This window comes from Lissotriton vulgaris, chromosome 4_1 (genome assembly GCF_964263255.1).
Source record: "Lissotriton vulgaris chromosome 4_1, aLisVul1.2, whole genome shotgun sequence".
Lineage (NCBI taxonomy): Eukaryota > Metazoa > Chordata > Amphibia > Caudata > Salamandridae > Lissotriton > Lissotriton vulgaris.
In genome coordinates this window covers 913,983,210-914,006,951 of record NC_141691.1, presented here as the reverse complement: position 1 = coordinate 914,006,951, position 23,742 = coordinate 913,983,210, and positions in this window count along the sequence as shown.

The following is a 23,742-nucleotide window of genomic DNA, read 5'->3' as shown; positions in this document are numbered from 1 at the left end:
TGTAGGTCTCTCAGGTGGGGGGTGATGTGGCTGCTGCGAGGGACATTGAAGATCAGTTGGGCGGAGGCGTTTTGGATGCGTTGTAGCCGTCGTAGGTGTTTGGCTGGGATTCATGCGTAGAGTGCTTTCCATAGTCCATTCTGCTGCTGACGAGGGCCTGTGTCACCTTTCTTCTTGTTTCGGTCGGGATCCACTTGTAGATCCTGTAGTGTATGCGGAGGGTGTTGTAGCAGGAGGAGGAGATGGTGTTGACCTGCTTAGCCATGGAGAGGGAGGAGTCGAGGATGAATCCTAGGTTGCGTGCATGGTCGGTGGGTGTTGGTGCTGTTCCCAGTGTGGTCAGCCCCAGCTAACTTTACCTGCTTTCTTCAACCTGTCCCAAGATGGAAGCACTCGGCTTGTTGTTTCCTGCCTCTTGAGCAATTACTCAATTACTTACTGGTAATCTTCATATCTCTTAGTCCCACTCTTCATCACTGATTGAGGTTCATTCCAGCTCGGGACAGGAAAGAATAGCAGGAAATGCTAGCCAATGACCACATACCCCCTATCTGGAAGCCTGGGGTTAGCATACGCTTATGACTTCTTGTATTACCAAGCCATGTCAAAGCCCTTTCATTGTGGTTCATTGACACATTTTTGATGTGTTATAGGTTATCGTTCCACCTATAACTCAATGGGAGTTTTTGTTATAACTCCTGTGGGTGCAGCGTGACCTGTTGAAGGTGCTATGTGGATCTCATTTGAAAAGCTCCCTACAGTGACCCAGAAGTTAACATATTCCCATTGAGTTATAGTTAGAACAATAACCTATAACACATAATAAAATATAATATGCCAATGAACCACAAGGGCAAAAATAGATAAGTGATACCAACTTACCTATTACAGAGCAGTCTAAATTAATACCATTCCCCAACTCGGTCCTGATGAAAGTCCGCAGATCTATAGAGACTTTAAGGACTGAAACATGTCGACCACCGATACCATGACTGTTAGATGTGGGGGTCTCTATTTGGCACAGGTAGGCACCTGTGACAAATAGGGACCCTTGCGTCTAGTCAGGGTAAGGGGCTACACTCCTAAAATAACCCCTGCTCAAGCCCTTGGTAGCTTAGCACAAGCAGGCAGGCTTATCTCAGAGGCGGGGTGTAAAGCATTTGTGAACACATTCAGCAATACAGTGACAAGTTCAAGTTCAAGTTCGGAAATTTGTATAGCGCACTACTCACCCAGAGGGTCTCAAGGCGCTTGGGGGTGGGAGCAGGAGGGGGGTACTTTACTTATCGAATATCCAAGTTTTAAGTTGCTTTCTGAAGGAGAGGTGGTTCTGTACAAGGCGGAGGTTGGTGGGGAGAGAATTCCAGGTTTTGGCCGCTAAGTAGGAGAAGGTTCTTCCCCCCATGGTGGATCTATGGATGCGCGGAATTGCGGCGAGGGCTTGATTGGATGATCGTAGTTGGCGGGTGGGGGTGTAGAAGGACAGTCGCGTGTTGAGGCATTCGGGTCCTAGGTTGTAGAGGGCTTTGTGTGCATGGGTGAGGAGACAGAACGTTATTCTCTTGTTGACGGGGAGCCAGTGGAGGTCTTTCAGGTGACCGGAAATGTGAGCTTGACGGGGGATGTCCAGTATGAGTCTGGCTGAGGCGTTTTGGATGCGTTGGAGTTTTTTCTGTAGTTTGGCTGTGGTTCCGGCGTAGAGGGTGTTTCCGTAGTCCAGTCGGCTTGTGACCAGTGCGTGGGTGATTGTCTTTCTTGTTTCGGTGGGGATCCAGCGGAAGATTTTTTTGAGCATGTGTAGGATGTTGAAGCATGAGGATGAGACGGCGTTGACTTGTTTGGTCATCGAGAGGGAGGAGTCCAGGATGGAGCCCAGGTTACGTGCGTGGTCCGTAGGTATGGGTGCGGTTCCCAGGGCTGGTGGCCACCATGAGTCGTCCCAAGCGGAGGGGGATGATCCTAAGATGAGGACTTCTGTTTTGTCCGAGTTCAGTTTTAGACGGCTGTTCTTCATCCACTCGGTTACTTCTTTCATTCCTTCGTGTAAGTTGGTTTTGGCGGTGTTAGGGTCTTTGGTGAGGGAGAGGATCAGCTGGGTGTCGTCCGCGTAGGAGATGATGTTGAGGTTGTGTTGGCGTGCGATGGATGCGAGGGGACTCAGGTATACGTTGAAGAGGGTGGGACTGAGTGATGATCCTTGTGGTACGCCGCAGATGACTTCGGTGGCCTCTGATCTGAAAGGAGGGAGGAGGACTCTCTGGGTTCTTCCGGCGAGGAACGAGATGATCCAGTCCAATGCTTTTTCTTGTATTCCGATGTTGCTGAGGCGTTGTATTAGGGTGCTATGACAGACTGTGTCGAAGGCTGCGGAGAGGTCAAGTAGGATGACAACACTACAGATGGACACCACACAGGTTGTGCTATAAAAAGAAGTATTTTTATATAGACTTAACACAAGACCAAACGACAAAAATCCACAATACTGTACTCAAAAATAGACTTCAAAATGTTATAAAATAGCACAGTTCTCTCAAGTTGTAAATGCAACACTTTACTCTCAATGTACCTTGAATGTGTAACGCAAAGAAAACAAATGGGTCGCAGGGAAGGTGATGCGTCGGTTCCTTACAAGCAGGGGGTTGGATGTGTGGGTTCCTTACTGCTGCGCAGAGGAGTTGTTGCTCGCTTCCTTATTGAGTGGGGAGTTGATGCGTCAGTTTCTTACTGCTCTCCGGTACGATGCGACAAGATGGCACCTTGATGCAATACTCTTCTCCGGTGCAATGCGACAAAATGGCGTCTTGGTTGCGATGCAACAACGTTGGTGTGATGCGTGCACGCCCGACGACCGTGCGATGACTCGATGATCTTTGGAGATGCGACAGGCCCTGAGAGGCACTTCTCCGGTGATGCGACAGCGACCTCTGTGGCGGAGACCCGCTTCTCCGGCGACGCGCTGCGCTTCGGCGATGTAATGATGACAGCGGCAGCGGCGCCTCGCTTCCTCTGCGATGCGACACAGCTGCTGCAGCGGCGACACGCTTCTCGTCGTTGTGTCGCACGTCCAGCACCCAGCGACACACAGTTTCTCAGAAGGCCCAGCACAACAGCAGGCACTGCAATTCCCAGCAAGGGAATTCAGGGGGGAGCTGGTTGGTGAAGTCTTGTATCCCTGAGACTGCAGCAGGAGGCAAGCTCTAATTCAAGCCCTTGGAGATTCTTCTTCAAATTGATAGAAAGCACACTCAGTCCTTTTCTCCTCTATTTGGCAATGAAACAACCACTACAGGCCAACCCCCAAACACACAGCACAGGGGTAGACTTCTCCTTCAGCTTCCTGGTTCTTCTCCTCAGCAAAGGTTTGTCTTGATTCCCAGAAGTGATCTAAAGTCATGTGGTCTGGGACCCAGTATTTATACTCATATTTTCTTTGTTCTCTGAAGGCAGAGAGGCCTTTGCCTAGTCCAAACCAGTTCTGGTCAGTCCTGGAGCACTTTATTTACAGGACTCCTTCTCTTCCTTTGACAGTGCAGGCCAGGGACATCAGACACGGTATAGAGACAAAATATTGAGTTTTTATTATCGACTAGACATAATATCGAGGAATAAATATAGAATAGACAAAATATCGACTAGACATAATATAGACTACCAAAATATCGACTGGAAAATTTTAATATCGAATAGAATGGACATAATATGGAATCAAAAATATAGAATGGACATAATATCGACTAGACATAATATAGACAACAAAAATATCGAATTTAAGGTAAGTTAATATTAATTTTTTATTTTTGTGTAATATAATTCTGTAGCGGGTTGTGGGTTTTTAGGGGAATAGGGTGGGAAGTAATATAATTATAATTAAATATGTTATTTTATTTATTGTTATTTATTTATAATTAATTGTTAATTAATTATTAATTGGTAATCAATTAAAATATAATTGGTAACTAATTGTAATTGATTAATTGATAAATATGTTAATTTTAGTAATTTATTTTCTGTAGCGGGTTATGGGTTTATAGGGGAATAGGGTGATAAGTAATTTAATTATAATTAATTAAATATGTTATTTTATTTATTGGTATTTATTTAGAATTAATTGTTATATATTAATTAGTAATTCATTAAAATATAATTGGTATTTAATTTTAATTGATTAATTGATAAATATGTTAAATTTAGTAATTTATTTTCTGTAGCGGGTTGTGGGTTTATAGGGGAATAGGGTGGGAAGTAATTTAATTATAATTAATTAAATATGTTATTTTATTTATTGGTATTTATTTAGAATTAATTGTTAATTAATTATTAATTGGTAATCAATTAAAATATAATGGGTAATTAATTTTCATTGATTAATTGATAAATTTGTTAATTTTAGTAATTTATTTTCTGTAGCGGGTTGTGGGTTTATAGGGGAATAGGGTGGGAAGTAATTTAATTATAATTAATTAAATATGTTAATTTATTTATTGGTATTTATTTAGAATTCATTGTTAATTATTATTAATTGGTAATCAATTAAAATATAATTGGTAATTAATTTTAATTGATTAATTGATAAATATGTTACTTTTATTACATTATTTTCTGTAGGGGGTTGTGTGTTTATAGGGGAATAGCTTGGGAAGTAATTTAATTGTAAGTAATTCCATTTTTATAATATTTCTTTTGCGTCTAATTTTTATTTAATTTTATATTGTAAATTAATTAATTGGTAAATAATTAGTAATAGTAGGTAAATTTTATTATTATTTAATTTTTATTTGTAATTGTAATTGATTAATTAATATGTTTTATAAAATTGTAAAATATTTTAATTATTTTGTAATTGGTATTAATATTTATGGTATTTATATTTATATATGAAGTATTTACTTTCCCTACTATTGCACTCACTGGAGTGGGAATAGTAATTTTTACCCCTACGCTATCCAACGCTTTCCCTACTGTTGCACTCACTGGAGTGGGAATAGTAATTTTTACCCCTACGCCATCCAACGCTTTCCCTACTGTTGCACTCTCTGGAGTTGGAATAGTAATTTTTACCCCTACACTATCCAACGCTTTCCCTACTGTTGCACTCTCTGGAGTAGGAATAGTAATTTTTACCCCTACGCTATCCATAGCTTTCCCTACTGTTGCACTCACTGGAGTGGGAATAGTAATTTTTATCCCTATGCTATCCAATGCTTTCCCTACTGTTGCACTCATTGGAGTGGGAATAGTAATTTTTACTCCTACGCTATCCAACACTTTCCCTACTGTTGCACTCACTGGAATGGGAATAGTAATTTTTACCCCTACGCTATCCAACACTTTCCCTACTGATGCACTCTCTGGAGTTGGAATAGTAATTTTTATCCCTACGCTATCCAACGCTTTCCCTACTGTTGCACTCACTGGAGTGGGAATAGTAATTTTTATCAATACGCTATTCAACTCTTTCCCTACTGTTGCACTCTCTGGAGTAGGAATAGTAATTTTGATCCCTACGCTATCCAACGCTTTCCCTACTGTTACACTCACTGGAGTGGGAATAGTAATTTTTACCCCTACGCTATCCAACGCTTTCCCTAGTGATGCACTCTCTGGAGTGGAATAGTAATTTTTACCCTTACACTATCCAACGCTTTCCCTACTGTTGTACTCTCTGGAGTAGGAATAGTAATTTTTATCCCTACGCTATCCAACACTTTCCCTACTGTTGCACTCACTGGAGTGGGAATAGTAATTTTTGCTCCTACGCTAGCCAACATTTTCCCTACTGTTGCACTCTCTGGAGTGGGAATAGTTATTTTTACCCCTACGCTATCCAAAGCTTTCCCTACTGTTGCGCTCTCTGGAGTGGGAATAGTAATTTTTACCCCTACGCTATCCAACGCTTTTCCTACTGTTGCACTCTCTGGAGTGTGAATAGTAAATGTAACCATCTCGCTATCCTCCGGAAAAAATATTGTATATGTTTGTTAATAATATGTATATATATATATATATATTTATATATATATATATAATTCCAAACTCGCCTTACTACTCCAAATCCAATAATTTGAAAAGACCAGCGTGGACCCAGGTTTTTCTTAGTGCATAATTTTATTTTTGCCAATGCCGCCATGACGCGTTTCGGGAGATCCCTCCCTTGATCACATGACATCTCATTGATTTTTCGTATCGCTTTTAAAGTGCCAGTGCAGTGCAACCCCTTATAGACATAGAAAAAATACTTTTCATATACATGTCTTTCTAATTTTGTTAATAACAGCTTAAATGCTTGATTATTTATCAATTTTTCTTCCTTCTTCACGGAATGAATATTATATTTACAAATTTATAACAGCATAAATGCTTGAAAAGACCATTCATTTTATGCTATGTCAATAAACACCAAATCTCATAAGTGGAATGTTTAAATAAATAAATGTGCAAAAGTGTAATAGTGCAAATACAATAATCTATTTCCACAATAGTTTGAATATGACTATTCCTAATAAAGTGACTAAAGTGCTAGAGTCTTTGAAAGTGCAATGAAAGGGCTATAGGACATCAATTTACCATTGTCATTTCATCAAGGGTTGATTCAGTTAAAAATCCATCAATAATATAAAGAAGTATTTACTAATATAAATACTTTCTATTTAACAATCTTTAAAATCAATCCCTAATTCAATAAAATATATAGATAGTAATATCCTAAAATCCGTTTCTCAAATTAAAAGAATCCAAACAGTGGAGAAAGTGAAATTAATTTCTCATAATTGTTTCTATTCCTTGTCCAATTCATCAGGCACAGTGCTCATTATCCTTCCAACTTATATATATATATATATATATATATATATATATATATATATATATATATATATATATATATATATATATATATATATATATATATATATATACATATACATATTCACATAAATATACACATATCCACATAAATAAATATAAAAATGCTATATATACACAAGTTAGATACAGTCAAAAGGAATTTTTATAGGAGGGTAGACAGATCCTCTGTGTTATTCAACCCCTTGGGGTGTTTGGAGTCGAATCTTAGAATATATGATGTTTCTAGACTCCTCAATCTGGCCTCACTATTCCCGCCCTCTTAGTAGGAAGTATGGCATCTATCACATAATATTTCAGGAATTTGGGATCGCTATTATGACTCAGCTTGAAATGCCTAGCAACCGGATAACTCTCCTCATTGTTACAGATAGCACGAATATGCTGTAAAATTCTCTTATGAGCTGGCAGTTTTGTACTCCCTATATATTTTAATTTACAGCTACAGGTGAGCACATAGACGGCATAATCCGTTTTGCACGTCAAGTGCAAATTAATTTTGCCAACTCCCGGATCAAATGCTGTTTTGTAACAGGTGGTGTTTTCTCCATATTGACATGCTTTACAGACAGAGCATTTGAAGAAGCCTTTCCTAGCTTTCAACCAGGAATTTTTAGGTCTAGCTTCTATGCTGCTTCTTACCAGTGAGAACCCCATGCTATTTGTTTTTCTAAATGAAACCGAAGGATTAGTAGGTAAAATACCTCCTATTATTGGGTCACTTTTTATGATAGGCCAATTTTTTCAAACAATTCCTCTGATCTGCTTTTCTTGCCTGGAAAAGTTAAAAATAAGCCTAACTGGTTCTTCCGGTCCTTCTTTTTTGTTCTGTCTGTTATTATATTCCAGCAGATCTTTTCTGCACAATGATTTGGATTTATTGATTGCTGACTCAATCACCTCAGAACTGTACCCCCGATTAAGAAACCTATTCTTGCATTCTTTTTGTTTTGTATTGCAATCTTCATCTTCGCTACAAATCCGTCTTATACGGAGCATTTCGCCATATGGAATGCTCCTAATTAAATGGGACGGATGAGCACTTGAGCCATGCAATAAAGTATTGCCTGCCGTGGGTTTCCGATATAGGTTAGTTGTTAGTTGTTAGTTCGTCCCCCTTTACCTCAATTTGAACATCAAGAAACGTTACCATAGACCTACTAATTTCTGCTGTGAAGTGCAGGTTGACTGTATTATTATTCAACTTTTCAATGAACTCATATGCACTGTCAAGATCCCCATCCCAATTTATAAACAAATCATCAATATAGCGCAGCCTAGTGACTACTCTCTTATTATATGCTTGTTCATGTTGTTGCTTGAGGACCAGCTCCTCCCACCAACCCATAAATAAACAGGCGTAACTGGGGCAGAAGCTGGCCCCCATAGCAACACCCTGAATCTGCTAATACATTCTACCATCAAATAAGAAAAAATTGTTATCTAGGCAGAATTGAAGCATTTTAAAAATCATCTTGGAGTGTTGAGCAAAAGTTATTGGCCTGTTGATCAGGAAGTACTCGACGGCTCTCAGACCATCTTGGTTCTTAATACATGTGTATGAACACGAAACATCGAGTGCCAACATTAAGAAGGAAGGTTTCCATTTAAATATGCTGAATTTTGCTTAGAAAGTCACTTGTATTCTGCACAAATGATTTGAGACCTTCGACAAAGTCCTGCAAGAAAAAGTATATATATCTTGATAGATTTTCTAACAGGCCATCACATGCCGCTATAATGGGACGTCCCGGAGGCTTATTTGGATTTTTATGTATTTTAAGTATGAAATACATAACCGGGACCATAGGGTGTTCTTTCTTTAAAAATTTAAATTCATTCATGTTCAATAGCTGTTTTAAAACATATATATATATATATATATGCATATGCAATCCTCCACGTTAACAGCTTTCACCCGACACCACTCAAACAGTCCATCCCATACGCAGAATGTCTCAGGATGACACGCAACTGCAGCACAAGTGAAGGGGTATCCGAAGCGAAAACTAATCTCTTCACAAGATTAAAACACAGGGGATACACTGACAAAACATGCAAGACTGCGGAATTAAAGTGTAGCACGAAAAACCGACAACTTACTATTCCCAGAGGTGACAGAGTCTGGGGCTCAAGCACAAGAAAGACAACCACCCAGGTTAATCACAGGCTTTAATCGCCACCACGCCAACCTTCGAAAAATACTCAGAAGGCACTGGCCGTTGGTCCGAAATGATACAACCATAGGGAACTTAATGGGTGACAAACCTCTAGTGTCGTTCAGAAAAGCTAGATCCATGCGTCAGCAATTGGTCCGCAATGCCCCGGCTATACCAAAACAGAAAACCTGGTTTCAGTCACAAAAAGGTTTTAAAAAATGCACGAAATGTAAGGCCTGCAGTCATGGAAAAAATACAACTAGCATCACTGTACCCTTCCGCAAGCAACCCTACTCCATCAGAGAACACTACACATGTAAAACGGAATATGCCGTATACGTGCTTACATGTGTTTGTAGTAAACAATATGTAGGGTCGACCATCCACCCGGTGCATGTAAGAATATTGCAACATCTGAGGGCGATCACAAATAAGGACCCAGCTTACCCAGTAGCAAGGCATATCCACGAGATACATGGTGGTGATGCTAAAGGTCTGACTTATTTTTTCATAGACAATATCCCAAGAAATGTAAGGGGCGGCAACCGCAAGCTTGCGTTGCGCCGCCTAGAATCCAGATACATTATTCTACTGAATTCTAAGATCCCCTCAGGGCTTAATGCAGATGAAGCCCTAAATGTCCATATCTAGGGCAGCCTACCTCTACTTTCCCGAGTACCCAATAACATCGCAACCAGATTGCGCCATCACTGTAAATAGTTTGCACAACCTGTCACATGCAGTCAATTACATCCACAAAAGACATCAACCACCACACCTGAATACTCGCTCCCCGTGTATTGTAAAAGTAATATTACCCACACCACATGAGGGTTTCTATAAACATAAAAGAGAGTAATTGCGCACTAGCGCGGTATCCGCCTCTCCACTTTTGTTTATAAAGTGACGTTTGTTACAATTTTAAAGGGAGGCTCACTTAAACAAACACAGAACCAGCTTACCGGCTACACGAGCAGGGACTGTCAAGACAGCAACATGTTCTGACTCTGCCACTAGGCCAGCAAACCGATCCCCGGTGAAACCGAGCCCCTTTGTACTAACTAATCCGCAAACCAATCACAGTCACGAGAATAACACACCTTTTCTCAGATACCGCCGAACCTCAATGACACAGGTTAATACGTAGGGTGTAATGCATGGTACTTTGACAATTGGGAAATGTAATCTCGATAATACAGGGATCAGCAATGTATATGATAAAAATAATCGAGTGTTCTGATGTATACAGGATTAAGATGTATTAAAAAACCCGAGTACTTCTAAAACATGATGGTAATGTTTAGATAACATGTTAAGGAACGTGACATTTGGCAATTAACTAACCCGCCAAAAGATGTCAAAATCATGAGAGTGGTCACGTAAGCATGTGGGTGTAACCCAAGTCACCATGGTAACAAACCAATGCCAATTAGTGATGTTAATTATGACTCATGTGAATTTGTAACATGTATATAAGTGCAACATTCTATGGTCAGATGTTAGTGAGCAAGACGGGAGTAGCCGCCGAAACGCGTCTGAGCAGAAGCTGATGTAAGAAATAAAACCCCTTGAACTGAGATACACGGAGTCAGCGCCTTCTTTGATGGTGAAGTTTGGTTTGGTGTCAATATATATATATATATATATATATATATATATATATATATATATATATATATATATATATATATATATATATATATATATATATATATATATATATATATATATATATATATATATATATATATATATATATATATTCACTGAAAAAACCATAGGTTTCACACCAGTTATAGTTAGGAATTAGCATCTAAAAAACCTATTAAATTCACTAAAAAAACCATAGGTTTCACATCAGTTATAGTTAGCTGGAAATTTTACTGACATAAAACCAATGAAATTCCACGTTATAGTTAGTTGGACTCACTATAACTTGCGCGCCTGCAATGCACTGCTGATGACGTCACATATTACATCACTCATGACATGGTCAGTGACATCACTCATGACATCACTGATGACACCATCCAGTGAATGTGTGTCTTTATGAAAAATAAATATGTTTTATATTTGTATTTGTAAAGGACGATGGAAGAATAAATGGTTAAATAAGTGTGTAAATGGATGTTTTTTTTAAAAGAATTGATTGGTTAACTGCCTTATTAAGTGTATCTTAATGAATACATATATTAACGAGTAATTTTTAAATATTTAAATATATGTATCAGTGTTTCACTTTGTGTATAAGTGGCTGCATGGGTTGGTGACTGACTCACTGTTTGTATGTGTTTAGAAGACAGCATATGTGCAGGACTGTATGGGTGGATGAGTATGTATATGTGTGTGTTAGTGAGTGAATGCCTTTCTCACTAGTGTCTTTATGAGTAACTACATATGTTTTAATCTTGTATATATGAGCATTGATGTATATAAGTCAGTATATGTGAGAGTGAGAGATTGAAAGAGTTCCTGTTTAAATAAGTATGTGTTTCTATAAGTGATTGTTTAAGAGAGTAAGTATGTGTAAGTTTCCTTAGAAGTAATGTGCTAATGTATGTATAGCTGTATATGCAAATAAATGGATGTTCAATAGTTTATTTGCATGTGTGAGTATGCGTGAGTATGTGTGTGAGTAACTTTTGTAAGACTGTCGGTGTGTAACAGGATGTATATGTGTATCACTATATATGATGAGTGAGAATATGTATGAGTGACTATATAGAACTGTTGGTGTATGAGTGGATGTGTATATAGATGGTGGAATTACTGAATTGGTTATTATAACTGGTATGGGTATCTCCATTTTTTTTTAAAATGTTAGTTTTTATTGTTTGAATATGTGTTTTCAATGGTTACATTACACTGAAAGGAGGTCTATCAGTCTATCACAAGGATGGTGTCATCAGTGATGTCATGAGTGATGTCACTGACCATGTCATGAGTGATGTAATATGTGACGTCATCAGCAGTGCATTGCAGGCGCGCAAGTTATAGTGAGTCCAACTAACTATAACGTGGAATTTCATTGGTTTTATGTCAGTAAAATTTCCAGCTAACTATAACTGATGTGAAACCTATGGTTTTTTTAGTGAATTTAATAGGTTTTTTAAATGCTAATTCCTAACTATAACTGGTGTGAAACCTATGGTTTTTTCAGTGAATTTCATTGTTTTTTAAAATGCTAATTCCTAACTATAACTGGTGTGAAACCTATGTTTTTTCAGTGAATTTCAAACGTTTTTTTAATTCTAATTCCTAACTATAAGTCCCACTTTATAAATAAGACTGTTAGCACTCTAGTTGTTCTTTAGAACACTCTGGTACATTCTGTCATTGGGCCACAGTTGGGCTACATCTAGCTGATATTTGGGCTACATTTGGATTTTTTGGTCTCTGGTGGCCATCTTTGGGCTACATTGGGCTACATTGGGCTACATTTGGGCTACATTTTGGCATATATATAGCCCAATGTAGCACAATATATATTTTTTCAAAGTTAATTTTCGTAAAAACCACTTAAGAATAGGGCTAACAGTCCCTACAATTTTTCCCAATTTTTTTTTTTATTTTTTGCTTTGGAGCGCTCCCGGTGCGCTTCCCGGGGAGCGCCCCGAAAAGCGTACTTTTATAAAGCGCCCCCGGGCGCGCTCCGGGGAGCGTCCCGCAAGCGCCAATATCGCGAACGAAAACATGATCGTGACGTATCGCGTAGCCGCGTCCGCGTGATACGCACGGCGTAAGCGCACCCGGAAGTACTCGAGCGAATACGATCGCGTAACGTAAACATCCGACGCGCTTACGCTACGCGACCCGGAGCGCCCCCGGGCGCGCCCGGGGGCGCATAGCGTAAGCGCGTCGGGTCATGTGACCTGAAAATAACACTTTTCATTGGTTCATAACAGTTTTAGTTTCATAATGATGAAGCCCCTGGTCTTGTGACCTGAAAATAACACTTCTCATTGGTTCAGGACAGTTTTTTTTCCAAATGATGAAAGACCCCACCTTTTTTCCTTATTCTGACTTTGTCCTTTGACTGAGGAAGACCTGTTTGTACATCTCTGTACCTTTTTGATCTTAATAATGGCTTCAGTAGCAGCAGCTGCTGGTGCATCTGCCCCACCACCACCACCACCACCACCAACAGGACCAGCTCAAGATTATATTGGTGGTCAAGAAGAGGAGGAGGAGGAAGAGGAAGAGGAGGAGGGGAGGAGAACATGGCTGCCTGAAGAAAATACCCCATACAAACCCAAGCCACACATTGTATGGGAGTTTTTTTCAATCCCAGAGGGCAAGAAAAAAGTGAATGCGGCCAAGGTAACTTGCCTAATCTGCAATGAAGAACTCTCACGGGGCAACCCAAACAAAAAATATTCATTTGGTAACTATACCATGATTCGTCATATGACCCGAAAGCACCCAAACAACTACTCTCGAGCAGAGCTCAGGGAACTGGCCAGTAACCTCCCCCCAGTCGTCAAGGACCACCTCCCAAAGAAACCAACCCACTTCATCGGGACCAGAAACATCAGAGATGACGCCTTGTATTCAGCCAAGATTTGCTGATTTTAAAATCACTTGTTCTGCATGTGGCAAGCTTATCGCCTATGGTGAAAAAAGCGTAAAGCTCATCGTCCTTGCAGGTGATAATCACAAGTGCCCCAAAGAGAAGTAATTTTTTGGGTTTTTTGTTTTTTTGCTCCAGTTGAGCCAGTTTCAATTCCTTTTTTTTGTTTCTCCCCCTAAAAAAATACAAAAAAAATATAAAACTGTTTTGAAAAGCCAAAAAAAGTACAAAATGTTCAAAAAACACAAAAAAATATAAAACAACAAAAAGAAGAAAAAAATAAGTTCTTTTTAGAACTACCTCCAATTTCTAAATAAAGGCTTCATTTTTTAAAAACTCTGTCATCTTTTTCCCTCATAGTACGCTCCCCGGGCCGCTCCCCGGTGCGCGTACCGGGTGCTTCCCCCGCACAAAACGAAAAAAAAATATTTTAAATGCCCCGCGGGGCCCTTTTATAGCCCCCACATCAAACCTAGGGGGTCAAGGGGGGGTCTACCCTGCCCCCTTATGGTCATTTCCCTCTTTGTTTTGCCCAACTCTCGTGTCTCGATCCTACCGAGACACAAGATGGCGGCCGCTCCAGACTGTTTCGAATGTTTACAGACACCCGAGAGCCAATCAGCTTTCCGTGCGCACCTCGCGTGGCGTGCCCGGTGCGCGTACCGGTGCACGTACCAGAGCGCGGCTATAGATATATATATTTTTTTGAACCTTAATTATTCAAAATCCAGTGGAGCACATATCTTGAGACATAGCAAAGGCACATCGGGCTACCAGTCCCTACAATTTTGCCAAGTTTGGTGGAAATCCATTCAGCCGTTCGGGCTAAAAGTGAAATCGACCGCCCTATGGAAATTAACATGGGGAAAACGCGTTTTGGGACCCCCCTTTTATCTCGGCCCCCGCTTGACGAATCCCCCCCCAAACTTTCAGGGAAGGACTAGAACGCCGCAAGGCCATTTTGAGGAAATTTTGAGGCAGATTCGTCAACCGGCGCCAAAGTTATTCCAAATAGAATTTTGAGATTTAACATTGAAAAAAATCCTAACTATAACTACCTACTGGCGACCGCCAGTAGGTAATATATATATATATATATATATATATATATATATATATATATATATATATATATATATATATATATATATATATATATATATATATATATATATATGTTTTAAAATAAAAAATAAAATTTTTAAGTTACATTGATTATTTATTAATTTTAAGTTTATTTAAGTATTTTAAGTATGTTTAAATTAATTGTATTTATTATTATATTACTTTTAAATTACTTAAAAAAATTAGATATTTTGACTGTCTATATTTTTTCCTATCGATATTTTGGAGTCGATATTTTTGTACTTACCTGTTTGTAGATAGGAAGTCGATATTCTGGCATTCTATATTTTTATCTCGAGATTATGGCAAGTCGATATTTTGACTGTCGATATTCTGTCAGTGATCCATCGGACACACCACAGGAGGTGGAGCCAGCATTGTGGAGGGAAGGCACAGCCCTATTCAGGCCACAGGTGCAAATCCTCCCTCCCATCTGCATGCATATATCTCTATTCAGCTCTGTGCTGACTCACCCTGTCTCCTGGAATCCCCCTGCCCCTGTCACTCAGACTCCAAGGAATACACAACCTAGCAGGGGCTGGCTTGGATAGTTAGGCAAAAAAATACCTACTTTCTAAAAGTGGTATTTTCACAGAATGTTAAAACTAACTTCACTAAAAGATGTATTTTATCATTCTGAGTTCAGGCATACTAAACTCCAATTGCTACCTGGTTCCCTGAGTCAGTTAGGATTATAAAATGTTATAATCTAACTTCCCATTCTGGCCTATGGGGAACAGTTAGCCTTGCAATAATGAAAAGCGAAAATGTCTGTAGTTCACTATTAGGACATGCCACACACATCAGGGCATGTCCTACCTTTTACCTACAATGCACCCTTCCCTTGGGCCTACCATAGGGGTTGCTAACATGTATAAAAGGGAAGGTTTAGGGAAGGCAAGTGGGTGCACTTGCCCAGTCAACATGGCAGTATCAGACTGCACACAGGCTGGGGAATGACAGATCTGAGACGCACTTTACAAGCTGCGCGGCTGGGTGGCAAACCAGTGCTGCAAGCCCACCAGCTGAAAAAAGGGGAGTGTACCTATGCTTCTAGTATTAATTCAAACAATTAATGCCTGAATGAGGATGAACCAAATTTTATTAGTTTATCCTGACATTTGATTTATGTCATTTTTCTTTTCAATAGATTATAGAACTTCTTTTATAGATAGACAGAGAAAGACCATCGTCAACTTCACATATTGCCATACAATTTATAACATGATGAACCACAAATCATAAACATTTACAATGGAAAACATAAAAATGAACAAATGAATTTAAATACAAAACAAATGTGCTCACAATTTCCAAGGATGAATCGGTTTACAGTTACCAAAAAACAATGAGCAAAAGCTACAATTGTCTAATCAATTCCTGAGGGGTGAAGAAAGTTTTTTTATACCACCCCGATTCCTGTTGAAATGTCACTATATTCTTATTTTAGTTAGGGATAAATGCCATATAACAAACAAATATCGTTGGCATTGATGTCTTTAACGAATAAATGCCGACGCGTTTCGAGTCCCACTGTCTGAATCACAGGACTCTCATCAGGGCAGGATGAGTCGAATCCATGGGAACTGTTTGTGAAAAAAGAAGAGGGAGATTTTTTTAGAAAGCGGACCTCAATCCACTTAAAGAACCTTAAAATGAATTGCATCCAAAAGATGCGGCATATCTTTTTTAACCAAGGATGCGCTGGCCTTTAAAATGTCGTCAATGCCGTGGCTGTCACACTGCAATAGAGTAAAATTCAAATCAGGGAAAAATGATTCCCAGTGTGGGCAGCATCGTGCTGGTGTGGATATGCTCCTATTGCCAGATTAGTTTACATTTCTGAAAAAATAAGGCGACACGTGAGTGTTTTAGTGCTAAAGGAACTCACTTGAAACCCGTTTAGAAGGAGGGGGGGGGGGAGCCGCGGGACTTACTCGTGAGGACAACGTCCAGGAGGCGGAAAACAATGCCGCTGTTGATTCAAGACGGTTCAGTCCTTCCCTGATGAGAGTCCTGTGATTCAGACAGTGGGACTCGAAACGCGTCGGCATTTATTCGTTAAAGACATCAATGCCAACGATATTCGTTTGTTATATGGCATTTATCCCCTGACTAAAATAAGAATATAGTGACATTTCAACAGGAATCGGGGTGGTATCAAAAAAACTTTCTTCACCCCTCAGGAATTGATTAGACAATTGTAGCTTTTGCTCATTGTTTTTTGGTAACTGTAAACCGATTCATCCTTGGAAATTGTGAGCACATTTGTTTTGTATTTAAATTCATTTGTTCATTTTTATGTTTTCCATTGTAAATGTTTATGATTTGTGGTTCATCATGTTGTAAATTGTATGGCAATATGTGAAGTTGACGATGGTCTTTCTCTGTCTATATATAAAAGAAGTTTTATAATCTATTGAAAAGAAAAATGACATAAATCAAATGTCAGGATAAACTAATAAAATTTGGTTCATCCTCATTCAGGGATTAATTGTTTGAATTAATACTAGAGGCATAGGTACACTCCCCTGTTTTTTAGTATTCGGTGGCCCAACCTACCCTCTTTCCCATTGGGCTCAACCTCCTTCTTTTTTTAATGCAAGCCCACCAGCAGCATTTGATTTACAAGCCCTGGGAACCCGCAGGTCACTGTACTAGGGTCTGATAGTAAACCAAACAAGCCAATCATGGAGTCACTAATCCATACATCAATTTACCATAGGGAGAACTTGCACTGTGTCACTGAAGAGCAGTGGCACAGTGCCCAAAAGCGTCTAAAACCAGCAAAAACATAAGAGGCAACAGCAAAAAATGGAAGGGAGACCCACGCAAATGGTGCCAGGTCTAACACGTGTCCCCTCCAGCTGAAATGTGGGGAGAACTACCCTACCTCCTATGAGTTCTCATCACTAAGGCGGAAAAATCTAGACAGACCACCAGCATTGGTGTGTTCTGTACCAGGGCGGTGTTACAGCCGTGAAATCCATCCCCTGTAGGGACATGGACCACCTCAACAGCTTTGGATTCTCACCCCTCATCTGCATCAACCATCTGAGGGGCCTATGGTCTGTCTGAACCCGGAAGTGAGTTCCAAACAAGTATGGTCTCAACTTCGTCAGTGCCCAGAACACAGCAAATGCCTCACACTCAATTGCACTCCACCTCTGTTCCAGTGGAAATAACCCCCTACTGATGAAAGCTACTGGTTGGTCTAGGCCCTTCTCATTAATCTGTGATAGAACAGCCCCCACACCATGCTCTGAAGCGTGTGTTTGCAAAATAAACTCTTTTGAGAAGTTGGGTGCCAGGAGCAATGGGTGCCGTGCACATGGCAGTCTTCAGGGCATCAAATGTTCTCTGACAGGTGTCCGTCCAAATCACTCTCTTGGGCTGCTTCCTGGAAGTCAGGTCTGTCAAGGGTGCAACAATGCTGCCATACCCCTTGACAAACCTCCTGTAATACCCAGTGAGTCCTAAAAAGGCTCTCACCTCAGTCTGGGTCTTGGGGGGTTCCCAAGCCAGGATGGCCTCAATCTTGGGCTGTTGGGGTGCCACCTGGCCACTCTCAACCTGGTGTCCCAAGTACACCACGGAACCCTGCCTGATCTGGCTCTTACTTGCCTTGATCGTGAGGCCTGGTCTTCGCAGCGCCATCAACACTTCCCATAGGTGGTGCAGATGTTCTTTCCAACTGGCGCTGAACACTGCAATGTCATCCAGGTAGGTGGCTCTGAACTCGTCCAGTCCAGCCAAGACCTGGTTGACCAACCTCTGAAAGGTCGCAGGGGCATTCTTCATCCCAAAGGGCATAACCCGGAATTGGTAGTGCCCATTTGGTGTGGAGAATGCTGACCTCTCTCTTGCCCATCAGTCAAGGCGATCTGCCAGTACCCAGATGTTAAGTCAAACTTGCTGAGGTACCGGACAACCCATAACCGATCAATGAGCTCATCAGCTCTGGGGATGGGGTGCGCGTCAGTCACGATGACTGAATTGAGCCCTTAGTAGTCCACACAGAACCGCTGTTCTGGTGTGACACCCTATGCGGCAGCCTTTGGGACCAAGCCCACTGGGCTGGCCTAAGGACTTTTGGAGGACTCAATCACCCCTAACGCAAGCATCTTGGAGACCTCCTCCTTGATGCAAGCTCTCACCCTGTCAGTCACACAGTAAGTTTTGTGCTTGACAGGAGGACTGCCCCTAGTGTCTACATAATAGACACACCAATCAGTGACACTGGGAATCAGGGAGAACAGGTTAGAAAACTGTCCCAACAACTGGTGACAGTCATTCTGTTACTCAGGGGTCAGGGTGGAAGAGAGGTTCACTCCATCCACTGACCATCTTGCTCTGTTGTAGACAGGAGGCCAGGAAGAGGTTCAGTCTCCTCCTCCATTCCAGCATCTGTTGCTGGGAGCATGCCCACATCGGACCTCTCTAAGTGGGGCTTCAGGCGGTTGACATGCAGGACCCGCAAGGGGTTCCTGTGAGACCGCAAGTCCACCAAGTAGGTAACCAGACTTTTGCGCTTCACCTCCTCAAATGGTCCGGTCAACTTATCCTGGAGTGCACAGGGCTCCACTGGGGCCATGACCCACACTTTCTGACCAGACTGAAGCTCAACCACAGTGGCATTCTTGTCGTACCACCACTTCATCTCCTCCTGGCTGGCTTTCAGATTCACCTCAGCGAGTTTTCTGAATTGCCTAGTTTGGTTCCTGAAGGCCAGCATGTGGCTACATACATCCTGGGGAGGTTTCCAGGGAGATTGCTCCCAGCCTTCCTCTCACTGGGTGTCCATAGAGAAGCTCAAAGGGACTGAACCCTAGAGATTTCTGTGGCACCTCACGGTATGCAAAAAGCAGGCATGGTAAGAGGACATCCCACTTATGCCTCATAGGTTCCTCAAGACCCATAATCATGCCTTTTAGGGTTCAGTTGAATCTTTCAACCAACCAATTTCTTTTGGGATGGTAAGGAGTGATGAACTAATGGGTTACACCACACTCCTGCCACAGGGACTTCATATACTTAGAAATGAAGTTGGTACCTCTCTGGGAAACCCCACGTGGGAGAAAATCCCCATCAGTGCACGTCCCACAACGGGGGCCATTACTGTCCTGAGAGGGATGGCTTCCAGGTACCGGGTGGCATGGTCCACCAAGACCAGGATGAACCTGTTGTCCATGGCTGTCTTGGGATCCAGAGGCCCCACACTGTCAGTGTTCACGCTTTCAAAGGGGGTGCTGACCACAGGGATTGGCTGGAGGGGAGCCTTGCGCTTCCTCCCACTCTTTCCACTTGCCTGGCGAGTCTGACAGGTCCTGCAATGAGTGTCTGAACTCTTGTGCACTTGGGGCCAATAAAAGTGGGTGACAAGCCTTTCAAATGTCTTGTCCTGCCCCAAATGTCCTGCTACAGGCACATTATGAGCCAGCCCCAGTAGGAAGGCTCTGAAGCGCTGGGGTACCACCAGCTCACGGGCTGACCCAGGCTCAGCAACCGTAGGCTCACTATATAGGAGACCATTGTCCCAGTAGATCCAATGTGATCCAGACTGATCACCTGCTGCCTGGTTTGCAGCCTGTTGCCGGAAACCCACAAGAGAAGGGCACTTGTTCTGCTCCTCACAGAACTCTTCCCTGGAAGGACCTCCTTCTTGCTGCCAATGGTTTAGCTCAGGCAGGTCTCCAGTTCAGCAATCTCTTCCCCGGTAGGTTCCAGGGCATCCCCATCAGAGTCTGCCTCCTCCTGGGCCATGGGATTCTCAGTGGCCAGTTTCCCGTGCCCCCTACCTCTTCTCTTTAAGGCAAGAACCTGGGCCATTTGCTCAGGCTCCAGGTCCTCTTGAACACCCTTACTGGCTGCCATAGACCGAGTGGTCATGCAGGCCCACTCAGGCAAACATAACATCTCTGAATGAGCTCCTCGCTCCACCTTAGCCCAAGGGGAGCTCTCCAAATCGTTACCTAACAGACATTCAACAGGCATGGCTGGCCTCACAGCTACTTGAAGAGTCCCTGAGATGCCCTCAGCCACTCAAAGGGAACCTGTGCCACCTTACAGTGGCTCTCTGTGTTGTCCGCGGCAACAACTGGGTAAAATGCATTGGGGACTACCTGCTCTTCAGACACCAGCCAACAACTGACAGCAGTCACACTTGCTCTGCTGTCTCTAGGAGCGTCCACCCTCTTGCCATTGATGGTCACCCACAGCCTGTATTTTTTTGTGTTATCAGGCAGCTGGGTCCTGGGGACCACCTCACAGTCTCCTAAATAGACAAGGGACATCTCTGAGGGACCCAACCCACCTAGGGCACCCATCTCCTGCCCCAGGGCTACACTCGCCAACTGCCGGGGATGGTGCACCAGTGCTGTCTTCCCATACAAGGGACATCTAGTATCATAAGAACAGTGGCCTACTAGACCACACCTAAAACAGGTCTTGGGCCCCTTGAGAACAAGCTTACCTATCGGGGCCACTGCCTTCTTCTCAGGGAGAGGATGGGAACCTTTCCCTTGGTTCTCTTGGGGATTACTTTAGGGCCCTTTCTGGAACGCCCTCTGTTTACCCTTGTCACCCCCTCTCTTCTGCTAGGGACCCTGCCCACCTTTGACGAAGTCTCCCACATGACCTTTCTGGACCGGGGTGCTCACTAAGCTGTCCTCCTTCTCAGCAAGCTTCCTAGGGTTAGTTTGCTTGCTATCAATAAGATGCTGGCGTAGCTCTGGAAAACCGTTATTTGACAAGTGCTCCCATGCAAGCAAATCATAGAGCGCCTCAAAATTATCTACTTTGCTACCCTTAAACCAACCATCCAATGTTCTGCAAAAGAAAGACACATATAACACACAAGTGGTAGACTCCAGTTCTCTGCAATTTCTAAACCTCTGTCTGTACAACTCTGGGGTCAAACCAAATCTGGACATTAAGGCTCCCTTCATGTGGGTATAGGACATTTGCTCCTCTGTAGGCAAATCCAACAAAGTGTCCCTCCAATCATGAACAAAGCGGCCCCACAACCCCGCTCCCCAATCATTCTCAGGGACCCGGTGGGCCAACATTGCAGCTTCCTAAGTTCTAAACCATTGACCAATATCCTCATTGTTGTGGAAATCTTTAACTACATCTTTGGGAATGTAGGCTCTTGCTTCTACATGCACTTGCGGTGTGCTGCCACCAGAGGGAGGAACTTCTAAACATTTTGCTTTGAGTTCCAATTCCCTCAATCCTCCCTCATGCTCAAATGCATTCTCTTTTCCTCAAAGGCTAACTTCTTCATCTCTAATTCCATCCCAAGCTCTATTTTCTTGCTCTCTATGTCTTTCTGACAATCCATTTTGAGCCTAGCTAGCTCCAACTTATGCATCCTCTCCTTTGCTCTGTCCTCCAGCTTTCTTGGGGACAATCCCTTGGAAGAAACACTGCTGCCCACCCTCAAAGAGGCTTTCCCTCCAGTTAGGCCCACTGGCCCCTCAAGTTGCCCATTTAAATCCTCTGCTCTATTGCTGGCTCCTCAGGATGCTCACTGGCATTCCTAGATTCTACCCAGGCCCTCAGCACCTTTTGGCATTCCTCTTTCCTGGTGAGGCCTTTCAAAGAGGTTTAGCATTTCTTCCACAAAGCTTTGAGATGAGGCACAGTGTAAGTATCAATCCTCTCTTCTTCCAATTCAATGTCTGCAGATACTATGGATGCTGACTTGCTCATGGTTGCAAAAAGACTGGCACTTCTCAAGAATCAAAAATAGAAAAGAAGTTCCAAGGAAAAATTCTCTCAAAGTATGTGGTTGCGTTATGGTCTGCACTCACTAGTAGTGTACATCAATCACTGTATATGAATCACAAATGCAAGTCCAAATCCTCACAGCTGACCACCAATGTTAGATTTGGGGGTCTCTAGTTGAGACCCTTACGTCTAGTCAGGGTATGGGGGCTACACTCCTAAAATAACCCCTGCTCTCCCCCTTGGTAGCTTGGCACGAGCAGGCAGGCTTATCTCAGAGGCAGTGTGTAAAGCATTTGTGAACACATACAGTAATACAGTGACAACACTACAGATGGGCACCACACAGGTTGTATTATAAAAATAAGTATTTTTATTTAGACTTAACACAAGACCAAAGGACAAAAATTCACAATACTGTACGCAAAAATAGACTTCAAAATGTTATAAAATAACTCAGTTCTCTTAAGTTGCAAATGCAACACTTTACTCACAATGTACCTTGAATGCGTAACACAAAGAAAACAAAAGGGTCGCAAGGAAGGTGATGCGTCGGTTCCTTACACGCCTGGGAGTGGATGGGTTGGTTCCTTACTGCTGTGCAGGGGAGTTGATGCTTGCTTCCTTACTGTGTTGGGAGTTGATGCGTTGGTTTCTTACTGCTCTCCAGTACGATGAGACAAGATGGACCTCGATGCAATACTCTTCTCCGGTGTGATGCGACAAAATTGCATCTCGGCTGCGATGTGACAACGTTGGTGTGATGCGAGCACTCCAGACGGCCTGTGCGGCGACTCAATGATCTTTTGAGTTGCGACAGGCCCTGCAACACGCTTCTCCGGTGATGCAACGGCGACCTCTGTGTGTGGCGGTGTCCCGTTTCTCAAGCGATGCGCCGTGCTTCAGCTATGTGAAGATGACAGCTGCAGCGGCGGCTCGCTTCCTCGGCGATGCAACACAGCTGCTGCGGCGGCGACACGCTTCTTGTTGTTGCGTTGCACTTCCAGCTCCCAGTGACACACAGTCTCCCAGAAGGCCCAGCACAACAGCAGGCACATCAATTCCCAGCAAAGGAAATTCAGGGGGGAGCTGGTTGGTGAAGTCTTGTATCCCTGAGACTCCAGGCAGGAGGCAAGCTCACGTTCAAGGCCCTGGAGATTTGTCTTCAAGTTGATAGAAAGCACACTCAGTCCTTTTCTCCTCTCTTTGGCAATGAAGCAACCACTACAGGGCAAGCCAAACACACAGCACAGGGGTAGTCTCCGCCTTCAGCTTCCTTGTTCTTCTCCTCAGCAAAGT